The sequence below is a fragment of the Phyllobates terribilis genome, unplaced genomic scaffold (genome assembly GCF_046119375.1).
Source record: "Phyllobates terribilis strain yellow unplaced genomic scaffold, ASM4611937v1 Scaffold_4__5_contigs__length_816908805, whole genome shotgun sequence".
NCBI lineage: Eukaryota > Metazoa > Chordata > Amphibia > Anura > Dendrobatidae > Phyllobates > Phyllobates terribilis.
The window spans coordinates 331,375,227-331,397,723 of NW_027362764.1; positions in this window are offsets into that span (position 1 = coordinate 331,375,227).

The window sequence follows — 22,497 nt, forward strand, 5'->3', positions numbered from 1 at the left end:
GAGATATAGAATCTGTATTACGTGTTCATCAAGAACAATACGTCATGATGCGCTGCAAAGATTGGCATTAAGAATAACATATTGAAACCAATGGATTTCTTTTTGAACTTACCTAATAGTGATTCAATGTTCGCTGCCCTTCTTGACATCACTTAGCATTTGTGATGTTCCAATGGCTTAGTGGGTTAATGCCCCTGTCTTTTAAACAGGAGTTCATGAATTCTAGTCCTCAGAGAGCTCTTTTTCATTTACTTACCAATAAGTTTCCTATAGAGCCAATGGAAATTTGCATTGATTTTGGGATTGAGATAGTGCAATTGTGAGATAGAATCTGTACTAAGGGTTCATAAAGAACAATATGTCATTACAAGCTGTTTAGATTGGCATTAAGAATAGCATAGTAAAACCAATGGATTTCTTTTTGAACTTACCTAATAGTGGTTCATTGGTCACTGCCCTTCTTGACATAAATTTGCACCTGTGATGTTGCTGTGGCTTACTGGGTTAATGCACCTGTCTTGTGAAAAGGATTTCATGAGTTCTAATCCTTGGAGAATCTTTTTCATTTACTTACTAATAAGCTTCCTATGGAGCCAATGTAAATTTGCATTGATTTTGGGATTGAGATAGTGCAATTGTGAGATATAGAATCTGTATTACGTGTTCATCAAGAACAATACGTCATGATGCGCTGCAAAGATTGGCATTAAGAATAACATAGTGAAACCAATGGATTTCTTTTTGAACTTACCTAATAGTGATTCAATGTTCGCTGCCCTTCTTGACATCACTTAGCACTTGTGATGTTCCAATGGCTTAGTGGGTTAATGCCCCTGTCTTTTAAACAGGAGTACATGAACTCTAGTCCTCAGAGAGCTCTTTTTCATTTACTTACCAATAAGTTCCCTATAGAGCCAATGGAAATTTGCATTGATTTTGGGATTGAGATAGTGCAATTGTGAGATAGAATCTGTAATAAGGGTTCATAAAGAACAATATGTCATTACAAGCTGTTTAGATTGGCATTAAGAATAGCATAGTAAAACCAATGGATTTCTTTTTGAACTTACCTAATAGTGATTCATTGGTCACTGCCCTTCTTGACATAAATTTGCACCTGTGATGTTGCTGTGGATTACTGGGTTAATGCACCTGTCTTGTAAAAAGGATTTCATGAGTTCTAATCCTTGGAGAGTCTTTTTCATTTACTTACTGATAAGCTTCCTATGGAGCCAATGTAAATTTGCATTGATTTTGGGATTGAGATAGTGCAATTGTGAGATATAGAATCTGTATTACGTGTTCATCAAGAACAATACGTCATGATGCGCTGCAAAGATTGGCATTAAGAATAACATATTGAAACCAATGGATTTCTTTTTGAACTTACCTAATAGTGATTCAATGTTCGCTGCCCTTCTTGACATCACTTAGCATTTGTGATGTTCCAATGGCTTAGTGGGTTAATGCCCCTGTCTTTTAAACAGGAGTTCATGAATTCTAGTCCTCAGAGAGCTCTTTTTCATTTACTTACCAATAAGTTTCCTATAGAGCCAATGGAAATTTGCATTGATTTTGGGATTGAGATAGTGCAATTGTGAGATAGAATCTGTACTAAGGGTTCATAAAGAACAATATGTCATTACAAGCTGTTTAGATTGGCATTAAGAATAGCATAGTAAAACCAATGGATTTCTTTTTGAACTTACCTAATAGTGGTTCATTGGTCACTGCCCTTCTTGACATAAATTTGCACCTGTGATGTTGCTGTGGCTTACTGGGTTAATGCACCTGTCTTGTAAAAATGATTTCATGAGTTCTAATCCTTGGAGAATCTTTTTCATTTACTTACTAATAAGCTTCCTATGGAGCCAATGTAAATTTGCATTGATTTTGGGATTGAGATAGTGCAATTGTGAGATATAGAATCTGTATTACGTGTTCATCAAGAACAATACGTCATGATGCGCTGCAAAGATTGGCATTAAGAATAACATAGTGAAACCAATGGATTTCTTTTTGAACTTACCTAATAGTGATTCAATGTTCGCTGCCCTTCTTGACATCACTTAGCACTTGTGATGTTCCAATGGCTTAGTGGGTTAATGACCCTGTCTTTTAAACAGGAGTACATGAATTCTAGTCCTCAGAGAGCTCTTTTTCATTTACTTACCAATAAGTTTCCTATAGAGCCAATGGAAATTTGCATTGATTTTGGGATTGAGATAGTGCAATTGTGAGATAGAATCTGTACTAAGTGTTCATAAAGAACAATATGTCATTTCAAGCTGTTTAGATTGGCATTAAGAATAGCATAGTAAAACCAATGGATTTCTTTTTGAACTTACCTAATAGTGATTCATTGGTCACTGCCCTTCTTGACATAAATTTGCACCTGTGATGTTGCTGTGGCTTACTGGGTTAATGCACCTGTCTTGTAAAAAGGATTTCATGAGTTCTAATCCTTGGAGAGTCTTTTTCATTTACTTACTGATAAGCTTCCTATGGAGCCAATGTAAATTTGCATTGATTTTGGGATTGAGATAGTGCAATTGTGAGATATAGAATCTGTATTACGTGTTCATCAAGAACAATACGTCATGATGCGTTGCAAAGATTGGCATTAAGAATAACATATTGAAACCAATGGATTTCTTTTTGAACTTACCTAATAGTGATTCAATGTTCGCTGCCCTTCTTGACATCACTTAGCATTTGTGATGTTCCAATGGCTTAGTGGGTTAATGCCCCTGTCTTTTAAACAGGAGTTCATGAATTCTAGTCCTCAGAGAGCTCTTTTTCATTTACTTACCAATAAGTTTCCTATAGAGCCAATGGAAATTTGCATTGATTTTGGGATTGAGATAGTACAATTGTGAGATAGAATCTGTACTAAGGGTTCATAAAGAACAATATGTCATTACAAGCTGTTTAGATTGGCATTAAGAATAGCATAGTAAAACCAATGGATTTCTTTTTGAACTTACCTAATAGTGGTTCATTGGTCACTGCCCTTCTTGACATAAATTTGCACCTGTGATGTTGCTGTGGCTTACTGGGTTATTGCACCTGTCTTGTAAAAAGGATTTCATGAGTTCTAATCCTTGGAGAATCTTTTTCATTTACTTACTAATAAGCTTCCTATGGAGCCAATGTAAATTTGCATTGATTTTGGGATTGAGATAGTGCAATTGTGAGATATAGAATCTGTATTACGTGTTCATCAAGAACAATACGTCATGATGCGCTGCAAAGATTGGCATTAAGAATAACATAGTGAAACCAATGGATTTCTTTTTGAACTTACCTAATAGTGATTCAATGTTCGCTGCCCTTCTTGACATCACTTAGCACTTGTGATGTTCCAATGGCTTAGTGGGTTAATGCCCTTGTCTTTTAAACAGGAGTACATGAATTCTAGTCCTCAGAGAGCTCTTTTTCATTTACTTACCAATAAGTTCCCTATAGAGCCAATGGAAATTTGCATTGATTTTGGGATTGAGATAGTGCAATTGTGAGATAGAATCTGTAATAAGGGTTCATAAAGAACAATATGTCATTACAAGCTGTTTAGATTGGCATTAAGAATAGCATAGTAAAACCAATGGATTTCTTTTTGAACTTACCTAATAGTGATTCATTGGTCACTGCCCTTCTTGACATAAATTTGCACCTGTGATGTTGCTGTGGATTACTGGGTTAATGCACCTGTCTTGTAAAAAGGATTTCATGAGTTCTAATCCTTGGAGAGTCTTTTTCATTTACTTACTGATAAGCTTCCTATGGAGCCAATGTAAATTTGCATTGATTTTGGGATTGAGATAGTGCAATTGTGAGATATAGAATCTGTATTACGTGTTCATCAAGAACAATACGTCATGATGCGCTGCAAAGATTGGCATTAAGAATAACATATTGAAACCAATGGATTTCTTTTTGAACTTACCTAATAGTGATTCAATGTTCGCTGCCCTTCTTGACATCACTTAGCATTTGTGATGTTCCAATGGCTTAGTGGGTTAATGCCCCTGTCTTTTAAACAGGAGTACATGAATTCTAGTCCTCAGAGAGCTCTTTTTCATTTACTTACCAATAAGTTTCCTATAGAGCCAATGGAAATTTGCATTGATTTTGGGATTGAGATAGTGCAATTGTGAGATAGAATCTGTACTAAGTGTTCATAAAGAACAATATGTCATTACAAGCTGTTTAGATTGGCATTAAGAATAGCATAGTAAAACCAATGGATTTCTTTTTGAACTTACCTAATAGTGATTCATTGGTCACTGCCCTTCTTGACATAATTTTGCACCTGTGATGTTGCTGTGGATTACTGGGTTAATGCACCTGTCTTGTGAAAAGGATTTCATGAGTTCTAATCCTTGGAGAGTCTTTTTCATTTACTTACTGATAAGCTTCCTATGGAGCCAATGTAAATTTGCATTGATTTTGGGATTGAGATAGTGCAATTGTGAGATATAGAATCTGTATTACGTGTTCATCAAGAACAATACGTCATGATGCGCTGCAAAGATTGGCATTAAGAATAACATAGTGAAACCAATGGATTTCTTTTTGAACTTACCTAATAGTGATTCAATGTTCGCTGCCCTTCTTGACATCACTTAGCACTTGTGATGTTCCAATGGCTTAGTGGGTTAATACCCTTGTCTTTTAAACAGGAGTACATGAATTCTAGTCCTCAGAGAGCTCTTTTTCATTTACTTACCAATAAGTTCCCTATAGAGCCAATGGAAATTTGCATTGATTTTGGGATTGAGATAGTGCAATTGTGAGATAGAATCTGTAATAAGGGTTCATAAAGAACAATATGTCATTACAAGCTGTTTAGATTGGCATTAAGAATAGCATAGTAAAACCAATGGATTTCTTTTTGAACTTACCTAATAGTGATTCATTGGTCACTGCCCTTCTTGACATAAATTTGCACCTGTGATGTTGCTGTGGATTACTGGGTTAATGCACCTGTCTTGTAAAAAGGATTTCATGAGTTCTAATCCTTGGAGAGTCTTTTTCATTTACTTACTGATAAGCTTCCTATGGAGCCAATGTAAATTTGCATTGATTTTGGGATTGAGATAGTGCAATTGTGAGATATAGAATCTGTATTACGTGTTCATCAAGAACAATACGTCATGATGCGCTGCAAAGATTGGCATTAAGAATAACATATTGAAACCAATGGATTTCTTTTTGAACTTACCTAATAGTGATTCAATGTTCGCTGCCCTTCTTGACATCACTTAGCATTTGTGATGTTCCAATGGCTTAGTGGGTTAATGCCCCTGTCTTTTAAACAGGAGTACTTGAATTCTAGTCCTCAGAGAGCTCTTTTTCATTTACTTACCAATAAGTTTCCTATAGAGCCAATGGAAATTTGCATTGATTTTGGGATTGAGATAGTGCAATTGTGAGATAGAATCTGTACTAAGTGTTCATAAAGAACAATATGTCATTTCAAGCTGTTTAGATTGGCATTAAGAATAGCATAGTAAAACCAATGGATTTCTTTTTGAACTTACCTAATAGTGATTCATTGGTCACTGCCCTTCTTGACATAAATTTGCACCTGTGATGTTGCTGTGGCTTACTGGGTTAATGCACCTGTCTTGTAAAAAGGATTTCATGAGTTCTAATCCTTGGAGAGTCTTTTTCATTTACTTACTGATAAGCTTCCTATGGAGCCAATGTAAATTTGCATTGATTTTGGGATTGAGATAGTGCAATTGTGAGATATAGAATCTGTATTACGTGTTCATCAAGAACAATACGTCATGATGCGCTGCAAAGATTGGCATTAAGAATAACATAGTGAAACCAATGGATTTCTTTTTGAACTTACCTAATAGTGATTCAATGTTTGCTGCCCTTCTTGACATCACTTAGCACTTGTGATGTTCCAATGGCTTAGTGGGTTAATGCCCCTGTCTTTTAAACAGGAGTACATGAATTCTAGTCCTCAGAGAGCTCTTTTTCATTTACTTACCAATAAGTTCCCTATAGAGCCAATGGAAATTTGCATTGATTTTGGGATTGAGATAGTGCAATTGTGAGATAGAATCTGTAATAAGGGTTCATAAAGAACAATATGTCATTACAAGCTGTTTAGATTGGCATTAAGAATAGCATAGTAAAACCAATGGATTTCTTTTTGAACTTACCTAATAGTGATTCATTGGTCACTGCCCTTCTTGACATAAATTTGCACCTGTGATGTTGCTGTGGATTACTGGGTTAATGCACCTGTCTTGTAAAAAGGATTTCATGAGTTCTAATCCTTGGAGAGTCTTTTTCATTTACTTACTGATAAGCTTCCTATGGAGCCAATGTAAATTTGCATTGATTTTGGGATTGAGATAGTGCAATTGTGAGATATAGAATCTGTATTACGTGTTCATCAAGAACAATACGTCATGATGCGTTGCAAAGATTGGCATTAAGAATAACATATTGAAACCAATGGATTTCTTTTTGAACTTACCTAATAGTGATTCAATGTTCGCTGCCCTTCTTGACATCACTTAGCATTTGTGATGTTCCAATGGCTTAGTGGGTTAATGCCCCTGTCTTTTAAACAGGAGTTCATGAATTCTAGTCCTCAGAGAGCTCTTTTTCATTTACTTACCAATAAGTTTCCTATAGAGCCAATGGAAATTTGCATTGATTTTGGGATTGAGATAGTGCAATTGTGAGATAGAATCTGTACTAAGGGTTCATAAAGAACAATATGTCATTACAAGCTGTTTAGATTGGCATTAAGAATAGCATAGTAAAACCAATGGATTTCTTTTTGAACTTACCTAATAGTGGTTCATTGGTCACTGCCCTTCTTGACATAAATTTGCACCTGTGATGTTGCTGTGGCTTACTGGGTTATTGCACCTGTCTTGTAAAAAGGATTTCATGAGTTCTAATCCTTGGAGAATCTTTTTCATTTACTTACTAATAAGCTTCCTATGGAGCCAATGTAAATTTGCATTGATTTTGGGATTGAGATAGTGCAATTGTGAGATATAGAATCTGTATTACGTGTTCATCAAGAACAATACGTCATGATGCGCTGCAAAGATTGGCATTAAGAATAACATAGTGAAACCAATGAATTTCTTTTTGAACTTACCTAATAGTGATTCAATGTTCGCTGCCCTTCTTGACATCACTTAGCACTTGTGATGTTCCAATGGCTTAGTGGGTTAATGCCCTTGTCTTTTAAACAGGAGTACATGAATTCTAGTCCTCAGAGAGCTCTTTTTCATTTACTTACCAATAAGTTCCCTATAGATCCAATGGAAATTTGCATTGATTTTGGGATTGAGATAGTGCAATTGTGAGATAGAATCTGTAATAAGGGTTCATAAAGAACAATATGTCATTACAAGCTGTTTAGATTGGCATTAAGAATAGCATAGTAAAACCAATGGATTTCTTTTTGAACTTACCTAATAGTGATTCATTGGTCACTGCCCTTCTTGACATAAATTTGCACCTGTGATGTTGCTGTGGATTACTGGGTTAATGCACCTGTCTTGTAAAAAGGATTTCATGAGTTCTAATCCTTGGAGAGTCTTTTTCATTTACTTACTGATAAGCTTCCTATGGAGCCAATGTAAATTTGCATTGATTTTGGGATTGAGATAGTGCAATTGTGAGATATAGAATCTGTATTACGTGTTCATCAAGAACAATACGTCATGATGCGCTGCAAAGATTGGCATTAAGAATAACATATTGAAACCAATGGATTTCTTTTTGAACTTACCTAATAGTGATTCAATGTTCGCTGCCCTTCTTGACATCACTTAGCATTTGTGATGTTCCAATGGCTTAGTGGGTTAATGCCCCTGTCTTTTAAACAGGAGTACATGAATTCTAGTCCTCAGAGAGCTCTTTTTCATTTACTTACCAATAAGTTTCCTATAGAGCCAATGGAAATTTGCATTGATTTTGGGATTGAGATAGTGCAATTGTGAGATAGAATCTGTACTAAGTGTTCATAAAGAACAATATGTCATTACAAGCTGTTTAGATTGGCATTAAGAATAGCATAGTAAAACCAATGGATTTCTTTTTGAACTTACCTAATAGTGATTCATTGGTCACTGCCCTTCTTGACATAATTTTGCACCTGTGATGTTGCTGTGGATTACTGGGTTAATGCACCTGTCTTGTAAAAAGGATTTCATGAGTTCTAATCCTTGGAGAGTCTTTTTCATTTACTTACTGATAAGCTTCCTATGGAGCCAATGTAAATTTGCATTGATTTTGGGATTGAGATAGTGCAATTGTGAGATATAGAATCTGTATTACGTGTTCATCAAGAACAATACGTCATGATGCGCTGCAAAGATTGGCATTAAGAATAACATATTGAAACCAATGGATTTCTTTTTGAACTTACCTAATAGTGATTCAATGTTCGCTGCCCTTCTTGACATCACTTAGCATTTGTGATGTTCCAATGGCTTAGTGGGTTAATGCCCCTGTCTTTTAAACAGGAGTTCATGAATTCTAGTCCTCAGAGAGCTCTTTTTCATTTACTTACCAATAAGTTTCCTATAGAGCCAATGGAAATTTGCATTGATTTTGGGATTGAGATAGTGCAATTGTGAGATAGAATCTGTACTAAGGGTTCATAAAGAACAATATGTCATTACAAGCTGTTTAGATTGGCATTAAGAATAGCATAGTAAAACCAATGGATTTCTTTTTGAACTTACCTAATAGTGATTCATTGGTCACTGCCCTTCTTGACATAAATTTGCACCTGTGATGTTGCTGTGGCTTACTGGGTTAATGCACCTGTCTTGTAAAAAGGATTTCATGAGTTCTAATCCTTGGAGAGTCTTTTTCATTTACTTACTGATAAGCTTCCTATGGAGCCAATGTAAATTTGCATTGATTTTGGGATTGAGATAGTGCAATTGTGAGATATAGAATCTGTATTACGTGTTCATCAAGAACAATACGTCATGATGCGCTGCAAAGATTGGCATTAAGAATAACATAGTTAAACCAATGGATTTCTTTTTGAACTTACCTAATAGTGATTCAATGTTCGCTGCCCTTCTTGACATCACTTAGCACTTGTGATGTTCCAATGGCTTAGTGGGTTAATGCCCCTGTCTTTTAAACAGGAGTACATGAATTCTAGTCCTCAGAGAGCTCTTTTTCATTTACTTACCAATAAGTTCCCTATAGAGCCAATGGAAATTTGCATTGATTTTGGGATTGAGATAGTGCAATTGTGAGATAGAATCTGTACTAAGTGTTCATAGAGAACAATATGTCATTACAAGCTGTTTAGATTGGCATTAAGAATAGCATAGTAAAACCAATGGATTTCTTTTTGAACTTACCTAATAGTGATTCATTGGTCACTGCCCTTCTTGACATAAATTTGCACCTGTGATGTTGCTGTGGCTTACTGGGTTAATGCACCTGTCTTGTAAAAAGGATTTCATGAGTTCTAATCCTTGGAGAGTCTTTTTCATTTACTTACTGATAAGCTTCCTATGGAGCCAATGTAAATTTGCATTGATTTTGGGATTGAGATAGTGCAATTGTGAGATATAGAATCTGTATTACGTGTTCATCAAGAACAATACGTCATGATGCGCTGCAAAGATTGGCATTAAGAATAACATAGTGAAACCAATGGATTTCTTTTTGACCTTACCTAATAGTGATTCAATGTTCGCTGCCCTTCTTGACATCACTTAGCACTTGTGATGTTCCAATGGTTTAGTGGGTTAATGCCCCTGTCTTTTAAACAAGAGTTCATGAATTCTACTCCTCAGAGAGCTCTTTTTCATTTACTTACCAATAAGTTTCCTATAGAGCCAATGGAAATTTGCATTGATTTTGGGATTGAGATAGTGCAATTGTGAGATAGAATCTGTACTAAGTGTTCATAAAGAACAATATGTCATTACAAGCTGTTTAGATTGGCATTAAGAATAGCATAGTAAAACCAATGGATTTCTTTTTGAACTTACCTAATAGTGATTCATTGGTCACTGCCCTTCTTGACATAATTTTGCACCTGTGATGTTGCTGTGGATTACTGGGTTAATGCACCTGTCTTGTAAAAAGGATTTCATGAGTTCTAATCCTTGGAGAGTCTTTTTCATTTACTTACTGATAAGCTTCCTATGGAGCCAATGTAAATTTGCATTGATTTTGGGATTGAGATAGTGCAATTGTGAGATATAGAATCTGTATTACGTGTTCATCAAGAACAATACGTCATGATGCGCTGCAAAGATTGGCATTAAGAATAACATATTGAAACCAATGGATTTCTTTTTGAACTTACCTAATAGTGATTCAATGTTCGCTGCCCTTCTTGACATCACTTAGCATTTGTGATGTTCCAATGGCTTAGTGGGTTAATGCCCCTGTCTTTTAAACAGGAGTTCATGAATTCTAGTCCTCAGAGAGCTCTTTTTCATTTACTTACCATTAAGTTTCCTATAGAGCCAATGGAAATTTGCATTGATTTTGGGATTGAGATAGTGCAATTGTGAGATATAGAATCTGTATTACGTGTTCATCAAGAACAATACGTCATGATGCGCTGCAAAGATTGGCATTAAGAATAACATAGTGAAACCAATGGATTTCTTTTTGAACTTACCTAATAGTGATTCAATGTTCGCTGCCCTTCTTGACATCACTTAGCACTTGTGATGTTCCAATGGCTTAGTGGGTTAATGCCCCTGTCTTTTAAACAGGAGTACATGAATTCTAGTCCTCAGAGAGCTCTTTTTCATTTACTTACCAATAAGTTCCCTATACAGCCAATGGAAATTTGCATTGATTTTGGGATTGAGATAGTGCAATTGTGAGATAGAATCTGTAATAAGGGTTCATAAAGAACAATATGTCATTACAAGCTGTTTAGATTGGCATTAAGAATAGCATAGTAAAACCAATGGATTTCTTTTTGAACTTACCTAATAGTGATTCATTGGTCACTGCCCTTCTTGACATAAATTTGCACCTGTGATGTTGCTGTGGATTACTGGGTTAATGCACCTGTCTTGTAAAAAGGATTTCATGAGTTCTAATCCTTGGAGAGTCTTTTTCATTTACTTACTGATAAGCTTCCTATGGAGCCAATGTAAATTTGCATTGATTTTGGGATTGAGATAGTGCAATTGTGAGATATAGAATCTGTATTACGTGTTCATCAAGAACAATACGTCATGATGCGCTGCAAAGATTGGGATTAAGAATAACATATTGAAACCAATGGATTTCTTTTTGAACTTACCTAATAGTGATTCAATGTTCGCTGCCCTTCTTGACATCACTTAGCACTTGTGATGTTCCAATGGCTTAGTGGGTTAATGCCCCTGTCTTTTAAACAGGAGTTCATGAATTCTAGTCCTCAGAGAGCTCTTTTTCATTTACTTACCAATAAGTTTCCTATAGAGCCAATGGAAATTTGCATTGATTTTGGGATTGAGATAGTGCAATTGTGAGATAGAATCTGTACTAAGGGTTCATAAAGAACAATATGTCATTACAAGCTGTTTAGATTGGCATTAAGAATAGCATAGTAAAACCAATGGATTTCTTTTTGAACTTACCTAATAGTGGTTCATTGGTCACTGCCCTTCTTGACATAAATTTGCACCTGTGATGTTGCTGTGGCTTACTGGGTTAATGCACCTGTCTTGTAAAAAGGATTTCATGAGTTCTAATCCTTGGAGAGTCTTTTTCATTTACTTACTAATAAGCTTCCTATGGAGCCAATGTAAATTTGCATTGATTTTGGGATTGAGATAGTGCAATTGTGAGATATAGAATCTGTATTACGTGTTCATCAAGAACAATACGTCATGATGCGCTGCAAAGATTGGCATTAAGAATAACATAGTGAAAAAAATGGATTTCTTTTTGAACTTACCTAATAGTGATTCAATGTTCGCTGCCCTTCTTGACATCACTTAGCACTTGTGATGTTCCAATGGCTTAGTGCTTTAATGCCCCTGTCTTTTAAACAGGAGTACATGAATTCTAGTCCTCAGAGAGCTCTTTTTCATTTACTTACCAATAAGTTTCCTATAGAGCCAATGGAAATTTGCATTGATTTTGGGATTGAGATAGTGCAATTGTGAGATAGAATCTGTACTAAGTGTTCATAAAGAACAATATGTCATTTCAAGCTGTTTAGATTGGCATTAAGAATAGCATAGTAAAACCAATGGATTTCTTTTTGAACTTACCTAATAGTGATTCATTGGTCACTGCCCTTGTTGATATAAATTTGCTCCTGTGATGTTGCTGTGGCTTACTGGGTTAATGCACCTGTCTTGTAAAAAGGATTTCATGAGTTCTAATCCTTGGAGAGTCTTTTTCATTTACTTACTGATAAGCTTCCTATGGAGCCAATGTAAATTTGCATTGATTTTGGGATTGAGATAGTGCAATTGTGAGATATAGAATCTGTATTACGTGTTCATCAAGAACAATACGTCATGATGCGCTGCAAAGATTGGCATTAAGAATAACATATTGAAACCAATGGATTTCTTTTTGAACTTACCTAATAGTGATTCAATGTTCGCTGCCCTTCTTGACATCACTTAGCACTTGTGATGTTCCAATGGCTTAGTGGGTTAATGCCCCTGTCTTTTAAACAGGAGTTCATGAATTCTAGTCCTCAGAGAGCTCTTTTTCATTTACTTACCAATAAGTTTCCTATAGAGCCAATGGAAATTTGCATTGATTTTGGGATTGAGATAGTGCAATTGTGAGATAGAATCTGTACTAAGGGTTCATAAAGAACAATATGTCATTACAAGCTGTTTAGATTGTCATTAAGAATAGCATAGTAAAACCAATGGATTTCTTTTTGAACTTACCTAATAGTGGTTCATTGGTCACTGCCCTTCTTGACATAAATTTGCACCTGTGATGTTGCTGTGGCTTACTGGGTTAATGCACCTGTCTTGTAAAAAGGATTTCATGAGTTCTAATCCTTGGAGAATCTTTTTCATTTACTTACTAATAAGCTTCCTATGGAGCCAATGTAAATTTGCATTGATTTTGGGATTGAGATAGTGCAATTGTGAGATATAGAATCTGTATTACGTGTTCATCAAGAACAATACGTCATGATGCGCTGCAAAGATTGGCATTAAGAATAACATAGTGAAAAAAATGGATTTCTTTTTGAACTTACCTAATAGTGATTCAATGTTCGCTGCCCTTCTTGACATCACTTAGCACTTGTGATGTTCCAATGGCTTAGTGCTTTAATGCCCCTGTCTTTTAAACAGGAGTACATGAATTCTAGTCCTCAGAGAGCTCTTTTTCATTTACTTACCAATAAGTTTCCTATAGAGCCAATGGAAATTTGCATTGATTTTGGGATTGAGATAGTGCAATTGTGAGATAGAATCTGTACTAAGTGTTCATAAAGAACAATATGTCATTTCAAGCTGTTTAGATTGGCATTAAGAATAGCATAGTAAAACCAATGGATTTCTTTTTGAACTTACCTAATAGTGATTCATTGGTCACTGCCCTTGTTGATATAAATTTGCACCTGTGATGTTGCTGTGGATTACTGGGTTAATGCACCTGTCTTGTAAAAAGGATTTCATGAGTTCTAATCCTTGGAGAGTCTTTTTCATTTACTTACTGATAAGCTTCCTATGGAGCCAATGTAAATTTGCATTGATTTTGGGATTGAGATAGTGCAATTGTGAGATATAGAATCTGTATTACGTGTTCATCAAGAACAATACGTCATGATGCGCTGCAAAGATTGGCATTAAGAATAACATATTGAAACCAATGGATTTCTTTTTGAACTTACCTAATAGTGATTCAATGTTCGCTGCCCTTCTTGACATCACTTAGCACTTGTGATGTTCCAATGGCTTAGTGGGTTAATGCCCCTGTCTTTTAAACAGGAGTTCATGAATTCTAGTCCTCAGAGAGCTCTTTTTCATTTACTTACCAATAAGTTTCCTATAGAGCCAATGGAAATTTGCATTGATTTTGGGATTGAGATAGTGCAATTGTGAGATAGAATCTGTACTAAGGGTTCATAAAGAACAATATGTCATTACAAGCTGTTTAGATTGTCATTAAGAATAGCATAGTAAAACCAATGGATTTCTTTTTGAACTTACCTAATAGTGGTTCATTGGTCACTGCCCTTCTTGACATAAATTTGCACCTGTGATGTTGCTGTGGCTTACTGGGTTAATGCACCTGTCTTGTAAAAAGGATTTCATGAGTTCTAATCCTTGGAGAGTCTTTTTCATTTACTTACTAATAAGCTTCCTATGGAGCCAATGTAAATTTGCATTGATTTTGGGATTGAGATAGTGCAATTGTGAGATATAGAATCTGTATTACGTGTTCATCAAGAACAATACGTCATGATGCGCTGCAAAGATTGGCATTAAGAATAACATAGTGAAAAAAATGGATTTCTTTTTGAACTTACCTAATAGTGATTCAATGTTCGCTGCCCTTCTTGACATCACTTAGCACTTGTGATGTTCCAATGGCTTAGTGCTTTAATGCCCCTGTCTTTTAAACAGGAGTACATGAATTCTAGTCCTCAGAGAGCTCTTTTTCATTTACTTACCAATAAGTTTCCTATAGAGCCAATGGAAATTTGCATTGATTTTGGGATTGAGATAGTGCAATTGTGAGATAGAATCTGTACTAAGTGTTCATAAAGAACAATATGTCATTTCAAGCTGTTTAGATTGGCATTAAGAATAGCATAGTAAAACCAATGGATTTCTTTTTGAACTTACCTAATAGTGATTCATTGGTCACTGCTCTTGTTGATATAAATTTGCACCTGTGATGTTGCTGTGGATTACTGGGTTAATGCACCTGTCTTGTAAAAAGGATTTCATGAGTTCTAATCCTTGGAGAGTCTTTTTCATTTACTTACTGATAAGCTTCCTATGGAGCCAATGTAAATTTGCATTGATTTTGGGATTGAGATAGTGCAATTGTGAGATATAGAATCTGTATTACGTGTTCATCAAGAACAATACGTCATGATGCGCTGCAAAGATTGGCATTAAGAATAACATATTGAAACCAATGGATTTCTTTTTGAACTTACCTAATAGTGATTCAATGTTCGCTGCCCTTCTTGACATCACTTAGCACTTGTGATGTTCCAATGGCTTAGTGGGTTAATGCCCCTGTCTTTTAAACAGGAGTTCATGAATTCTAGTCCTCAGAGAGCTCTTTTTCATTTACTTACCAATAAGTTTCCTATAGAGCCAATGGAAATTTGCATTGATTTTGGGATTGAGATAGTGCAATTGTGAGATAGAATCTGTACTAAGGGTTCATAAAGAACAATATGTCATTACAAGCTGTTTAGATTGTCATTAAGAATAGCATAGTAAAACCAATGGATTTCTTTTTGAACTTACCTAATAGTGGTTCATTGGTCACTGCCCTTCTTGACATAAATTTGCACCTGTGATGTTGCTGTGGCTTACTGGGTTAATGCACCTGTCTTGTAAAAAGGATTTCATGAGTTCTAATCCTTGGAGAGTCTTTTTCATTTACTTACTAATAAGCTTCCTATGGAGCCAATGTAAATTTGCATTGATTTTGGGATTGAGATAGTGCAATTGTGAGATATAGAATCTGTATTACGTGTTCATCAAGAACAATACGTCATGATGCGCTGCAAAGATTGGCATTAAGAATAACATAGTGAAAAAAATGGATTTCTTTTTGAACTTACCTAATAGTGATTCAATGTTCGCTGCCCTTCTTGACATCACTTAGCACTTGTGATGTTCCAATGGCTTAGTGCTTTAATGCCCCTGTCTTTTAAACAGGAGTACATGAATTCTAGTCCTCAGAGAGCTCTTTTTCATTTACTTACCAATAAGTTTCCTATAGAGCCAATGGAAATTTGCATTGATTTTGGGATTGAGATAGTGCAATTGTGAGATAGAATCTGTACTAAGTGTTCATAAAGAACAATATGTCATTTCAAGCTGTTTAGATTGGCATTAAGAATAGCATAGTAAAACCAATGGATTTCTTTTTGAACTTACCTAATAGTGATTCATTGGTCACTGCCCTTGTTGATATAAATTTGCACCTGTGATGTTGCTGTGGATTACTGGGTTAATGCACCTGTCTTGTAAAAAGGATTTCATGAGTTCTAATCCTTGGAGAGTCTTTTTCATTTACTTACTGATAAGCTTCCTATGGAGCCAATGTAAATTTGCATTGATTTTGGGATTGAGATAGTGCAATTGTGAGATATAGAATCTGTATTACGTGTTCATCAAGAACAATACGTCATGATGCGCTGCAAAGATTGGCATTAAGAATAACATATTGAAACCAATGGATTTCTTTTTGAACTTACCTAATAGTGATTCAATGTTCGCTGCCCTTCTTGACATCACTTAGCACTTGTGATGTTCCAATGGCTTAGTGGGTTAATGCCCCTGTCTTTTAAACAGGAGTTCATGAATTCTAGTCCTCAGAGAGCTCTTTTTCATTTACTTACCAATAAGTTTCCTATAGAGCCAATGGAAATTTGCATTGATTTTGGGATTGAGATAGTGCAATTGTGAGATAGAATCTGTACTAAGGGTTCATAAAGAACAATATGTCATTACAAGCTGTTTAGATTGTCATTAAGAATAGCATAGTAAAACCAATGGATTTCTTTTTGAACTTACCTAATAGTGGTTCATTGGTCACTGCCCTTCTTGACATAAATTTGCACCTGTGATGTTGCTGTGGCTTACTGGGTTAATGCACCTGTCTTGTAAAAAGGATTTCATGAGTTCTAATCCTTGGAGAGTCTTTTTCATTTACTTACTAATAAGCTTCCTATGGAGCCAATGTAAATTTGCATTGATTTTGGGATTGAGATAGTGCAATTGTGAGATATAGAATCTGTATTACGTGTTCATCAAGAACAATACGTCATGATGCGCTGCAAAGATTGGCATTAAGAATAACATAGTGAAAAAAATGGATTTCTTTTTGAACTTACCTAATAGTGATTCAATGTTCGCTGCCCTTCTTGACATCACTTAGCACTTGTGATGTTCCAATGGCTTAGTGCTTTAATGCCCCTGTCTTTTAAACAGGAGTTCATGAATTCTAGTCCTCAGAGAGCTCTTTTTCATTTACTTACCAATAAGTTTCCTATAGAGCCAATGGAAATTTGCATTGATTTTGGGATTGAGATAGTGCAATTGTGAGATAGAATCTGTACTAAGGGTTCATAAAGAACAATATGTCATTACAAGCTGTTTAGATTGTCATTAAGAATAGCATAGTAAAACCAATGGATTTCTTTTTGAACTTACCTAATAGTGGTTCATTGGTCACTGCCCTTCTTGACATAAATTTGCACCTGTGATGTTGCTGTGGCTTACTGGGTTAATGCACCTGTCTTGTAAAAAGGATTTCATGAGTTCTAATCCTTGGAGAATCTTTTTCATTTACTTACTAATAAGCTTCCTATGGAGCCAATGTAAATTTGCATTGATTTTGGGATTGAGATAGTGCAATTGTGAGATATAGAATCTGTATTACGTGTTCATCAAGAACAATACGTCATGATGCGCTGCAAAGATTGGCATTAAGAATAACATAGTGAAAAAAATGGATTTCTTTTTGAACTTACCTAATAGTGATTCAATGTTCGCTGCCCTTCTTGACATCACTTAGCACTTGTGATGTTCCAATGGCTTAGTGCTTTAATGCCCCTGTCTTTTAAACAGGAGTACATGAATTCTAGTCCTCAGAGAGCTCTTTTTCATTTACTTACCAATAAGTTTCCTATAGAGCCAATGGAAATTTGCATTGATTTTGGGATTGAGATAGTGCAATTGTGAGATAGAATCTGTACTAAGTGTTCATAAAGAACAATATGTCATTTCAAGCTGTTTAGATTGGCATTAAGAATAGCATAGTAAAACCAATGGATTTCTTTTTGAACTTACCTAATAGTGATTCATTGGTCACTGCCCTTGTTGATATAAATTTGCACCTGTGATGTTGCTGTGGATTACTGGGTTAATGCACCTGTCTTGTAAAAAGGATTTCATGAGTTCTAATCCTTGGAGAGTCTTTTTCATTTACTTACTGATAAGCTTCCTATGGAGCCAATGTAAATTTGCATTGATTTTGGGATTGAGATAGTGCAATTGTGAGATATAGAATCTGTATTACGTGTTCATCAAGAACAATACGTCATGATGCGCTGCAAAGATTGGCATTAAGAATAACATATTGAAACCAATGGATTTCTTTTTGAACTTACCTAATAGTGATTCAATGTTCGCTGCCCTTCTTGACATCACTTAGCACTTGTGATGTTCCAATGGCTTAGTGGGTTAATGCCCCTGTCTTTTAAACAGGAGTTCATGAATTCTAGTCCTCAGAGAGCTCTTTTTCATTTACTTACCAATAAGTTTCCTATAGAGCCAATGGAAATTTGCATTGATTTTGGGATTGAGATAGTGCAATTGTGAGATAGAATCTGTACTAAGGGTTCATAAAGAACAATATGTCATTACAAGCTGTTTAGATTGTCATTAAGAATAGCATAGTAAAACCAATGGATTTCTTTTTGAACTTACCTAATAGTGGTTCATTGGTCACTGCCCTTCTTGACATAAATTTGCACCTGTGATGTTGCTGTGGCTTACTGGGTTAATGCACCTGTCTTGTAAAAAGGATTTCATGAGTTCTAATCCTTGGAGAGTCTTTTTCATTTACTTACTAATAAGCTTCCTATGGAGCCAATGTAAATTTGCATTGATTTTGGGATTGAGATAGTGCAATTGTGAGATATAGAATCTGTATTACGTGTTCATCAAGAACAATACGTCATGATGCGCTGCAAAGATTGGCATTAAGAATAACATAGTGAAAAAAATGGATTTCTTTTTGAACTTACCTAATAGTGATTCAATGTTCGCTGCCCTTCTTGACATCACTTAGCACTTGTGATGTTCCAATGGCTTAGTGCTTTAATGCCCCTGTCTTTTAAACAGGAGTACATGAATTCTAGTCCTCAGAGAGCTCTTTTTCATTTACTTACCAATAAGTTTCCTATAGAGCCAATGGAAATTTGCATTGATTTTGGGATTGAGATAGTGCAATTGTGAGATAGAATCTGTACTAAGTGTTCATAAAGAACAATATGTCATTTCAAGCTGTTTAGATTGGCATTAAGAATAGCATAGTAAAACCAATGGATTTCTTTTTGAACTTACCTAATAGTGATTCATTGGTCACTGCCCTTGTTGATATAAATTTGCACCTGTGATGTTGCTGTGGATTACTGGGTTAATGCACCTGTCTTGTAAAAAGGATTTCATGAGTTCTAATCCTTGGAGAGTCTTTTTCATTTACTTACTGATAAGCTTCCTATGGAGCCAATGTAAATTTGCATTGATTTTGGGATTGAGATAGTGCAATTGTGAGATATAGAATCTGTATTACGTGTTCATCAAGAACAATACGTCATGATGCGCTGCAAAGATTGGCATTAAGAATAACATATTGAAACCAATGGATTTCTTTTTGAACTTACCTAATAGTGATTCAATGTTCGCTGCCCTTCTTGACATCACTTAGCACTTGTGATGTTCCAATGGCTTAGTGGGTTAATGCCCCTGTCTTTTAAACAGGAGTTCATGAATTCTAGTCCTCAGAGAGCTCTTTTTCATTTACTTACCAATAAGTTTCCTATAGAGCCAATGGAAATTTGCATTGATTTTGGGATTGAGATAGTGCAATTGTGAGATAGAATCTGTACTAAGGGTTCATAAAGAACAATATGTCATTACAAGCTGTTTAGATTGTCATTAAGAATAGCATAGTAAAACCAATGGATTTCTTTTTGAACTTACCTAATAGTGGTTCATTGGTCACTGCCCTTCTTGACATAAATTTGCACCTGTGATGTTGCTGTGGCTTACTGGGTTAATGCACCTGTCTTGTAAAAAGGATTTCATGAGTTCTAATCCTTGGAGAGTCTTTTTCATTTACTTACTAATAAGCTTCCTATGGAGCCAATGTAAATTTGCATTGATTTTGGGATTGAGATAGTGCAATTGTGAGATATAGAATCTGTATTACGTGTTCATCAAGAACAATACGTCATGATGCGCTGCAAAGATTGGCATTAAGAATAACATAGTGAAAAAAATGGATTTCTTTTTGAACTTACCTAATAGTGATTCAATGTTCGCTGCCCTTCTTGACATCACTTAGCACTTGTGATGTTCCAATGGCTTAGTGCTTTAATGCCCCTGTCTTTTAAACAGGAGTACATGAATTCTAGTCCTCAGAGAGCTCTTTTTCATTTACTTACCAATAAGTTTCCTATAGAGCCAATGGAAATTTGCATTGATTTTGGGATTGAGATAGTGCAATTGTGAGATAGAATCTGTACTAAGTGTTCATAAAGAACAATATGTCATTTCAAGCTGTTTAGATTGGCATTAAGAATAGCATAGTAAAACCAATGGATTTCTTTTTGAACTTACCTAATAGTGATTCATTGGTCACTGCCCTTGTTGATATAAATTTGCACCTGTGATGTTGCTGTGGATTACTGGGTTAATGCACCTGTCTTGTAAAAAGGATTTCATGAGTTCTAATCCTTGGAGAGTCTTTTTCATTTACTTACTGATAAGCTTCCTATGGAGCCAATGTAAATTTGCATTGATTTTGGGATTGAGATAGTGCAATTGTGAGATATAGAATCTGTATTACGTGTTCATCAAGAACAATACGTCATGATGCGCTGCAAAGATTGGCATTAAGAATAACATATTGAAACCAATGGATTTCTTTTTGAACTTACCTAATAGTGATTCAATGTTCGCTGCCCTTCTTGACATCACTTAGCACTTGTGATGTTCCAATGGCTTAGTGGGTTAATGCCCCTGTCTTTTAAACAGGAGTTCATGAATTCTAGTCCTCAGAGAGCTCTTTTTCATTTACTTACCAATAAGTTTCCTATAGAGCCAATGGAAATTTGCATTGATTTTGGGATTGAGATAGTGCAATTGTGAGATAGAATCTGTACTAAGGGTTCATAAAGAACAATATGTCATTACAAGCTGTTTAGATTGTCATTAAGAATAGCATAGTAAAACCAATGGATTTCTTTTTGAACTTACCTAATAGTGGTTCATTGGTCACTGCCCTTCTTGACATAAATTTGCACCTGTGATGTTGCTGTGGCTTACTGGGTTAATGCACCTGTCTTGTAAAAAGGATTTCATGAGTTCTAATCCTTGGAGAGTCTTTTTCATTTACTTACTAATAAGCTTCCTATGGAGCCAATGTAAATTTGCATTGATTTTGGGATTGAGATAGTGCAATTGTGAGATATAGAATCTGTATTACGTGTTCATCAAGAACAATACGTCATGATGCGCTGCAAAGATTGGCATTAAGAATAACATAGTGAAAAAAATGGATTTCTTTTTGAACTTACCTAATAGTGATTCAATGTTCGCTGCCCTTCTTGACATCACTTAGCACTTGTGATGTTCCAATGGCTTAGTGCTTTAATGCCCCTGTCTTTTAAACAGGAGTACATGAATTCTAGTCCTCAGAGAGCTCTTTTTCATTTACTTACCAATAAGTTTCCTATAGAGCCAATGGAAATTTGCATTGATTTTGGGATTGAGATAGTGCAATTGTGAGATAGAATCTGTACTAAGTGTTCATAAAGAACAATATGTCATTTCAAGCTGTTTAGATTGGCATTAAGAATAGCATAGTAAAACCAATGGATTTCTTTTTGAACTTACCTAATAGTGATTCATTGGTCACTGCCCTTGTTGATATAAATTTGCACCTGTGATGTTGCTGTGGCTTACTGGGTTAATGCACCTGTCTTGTAAAAAGGATTTCATGAGTTCTAATCCTTGGAGAGTCTTTTTCATTTACTTACTGATAAGCTTCCTATGGAGCCAATGTAAATTTGCATTGATTTTGGGATTGAGATAGTGCAATTGTGAGATATAGAATCTGTATTACGTGTTCATCAAGAACAATACGTCATGATGCGCTGCAAAGATTGGCATTAAGAATAACATATTGAAACCAATGGATTTCTTTTTGAACTTACCTAATAGTGATTCAATGTTCGCTGCCCTTCTTGACATCACTTAGCACTTGTGATGTTCCAATGGCTTAGTGGGTTAATGCCCCTGTCTTTTAAACAGGAGTTCATGAATTCTAGTCCTCAGAGAGCTCTTTTTCATTTACTTACCAATAAGTTTCCTATAGAGCCAATGGAAATTTGCATTGATTTTGGGATTGAGATAGTGCAATTGTGAGATAGAATCTGTACTAAGGGTTCATAAAGAACAATATGTCATTACAAGCTGTTTAGATTGTCATTAAGAATAGCATAGTAAAACCAATGGATTTCTTTTTGAACTTACCTAATAGTGGTTCATTGGT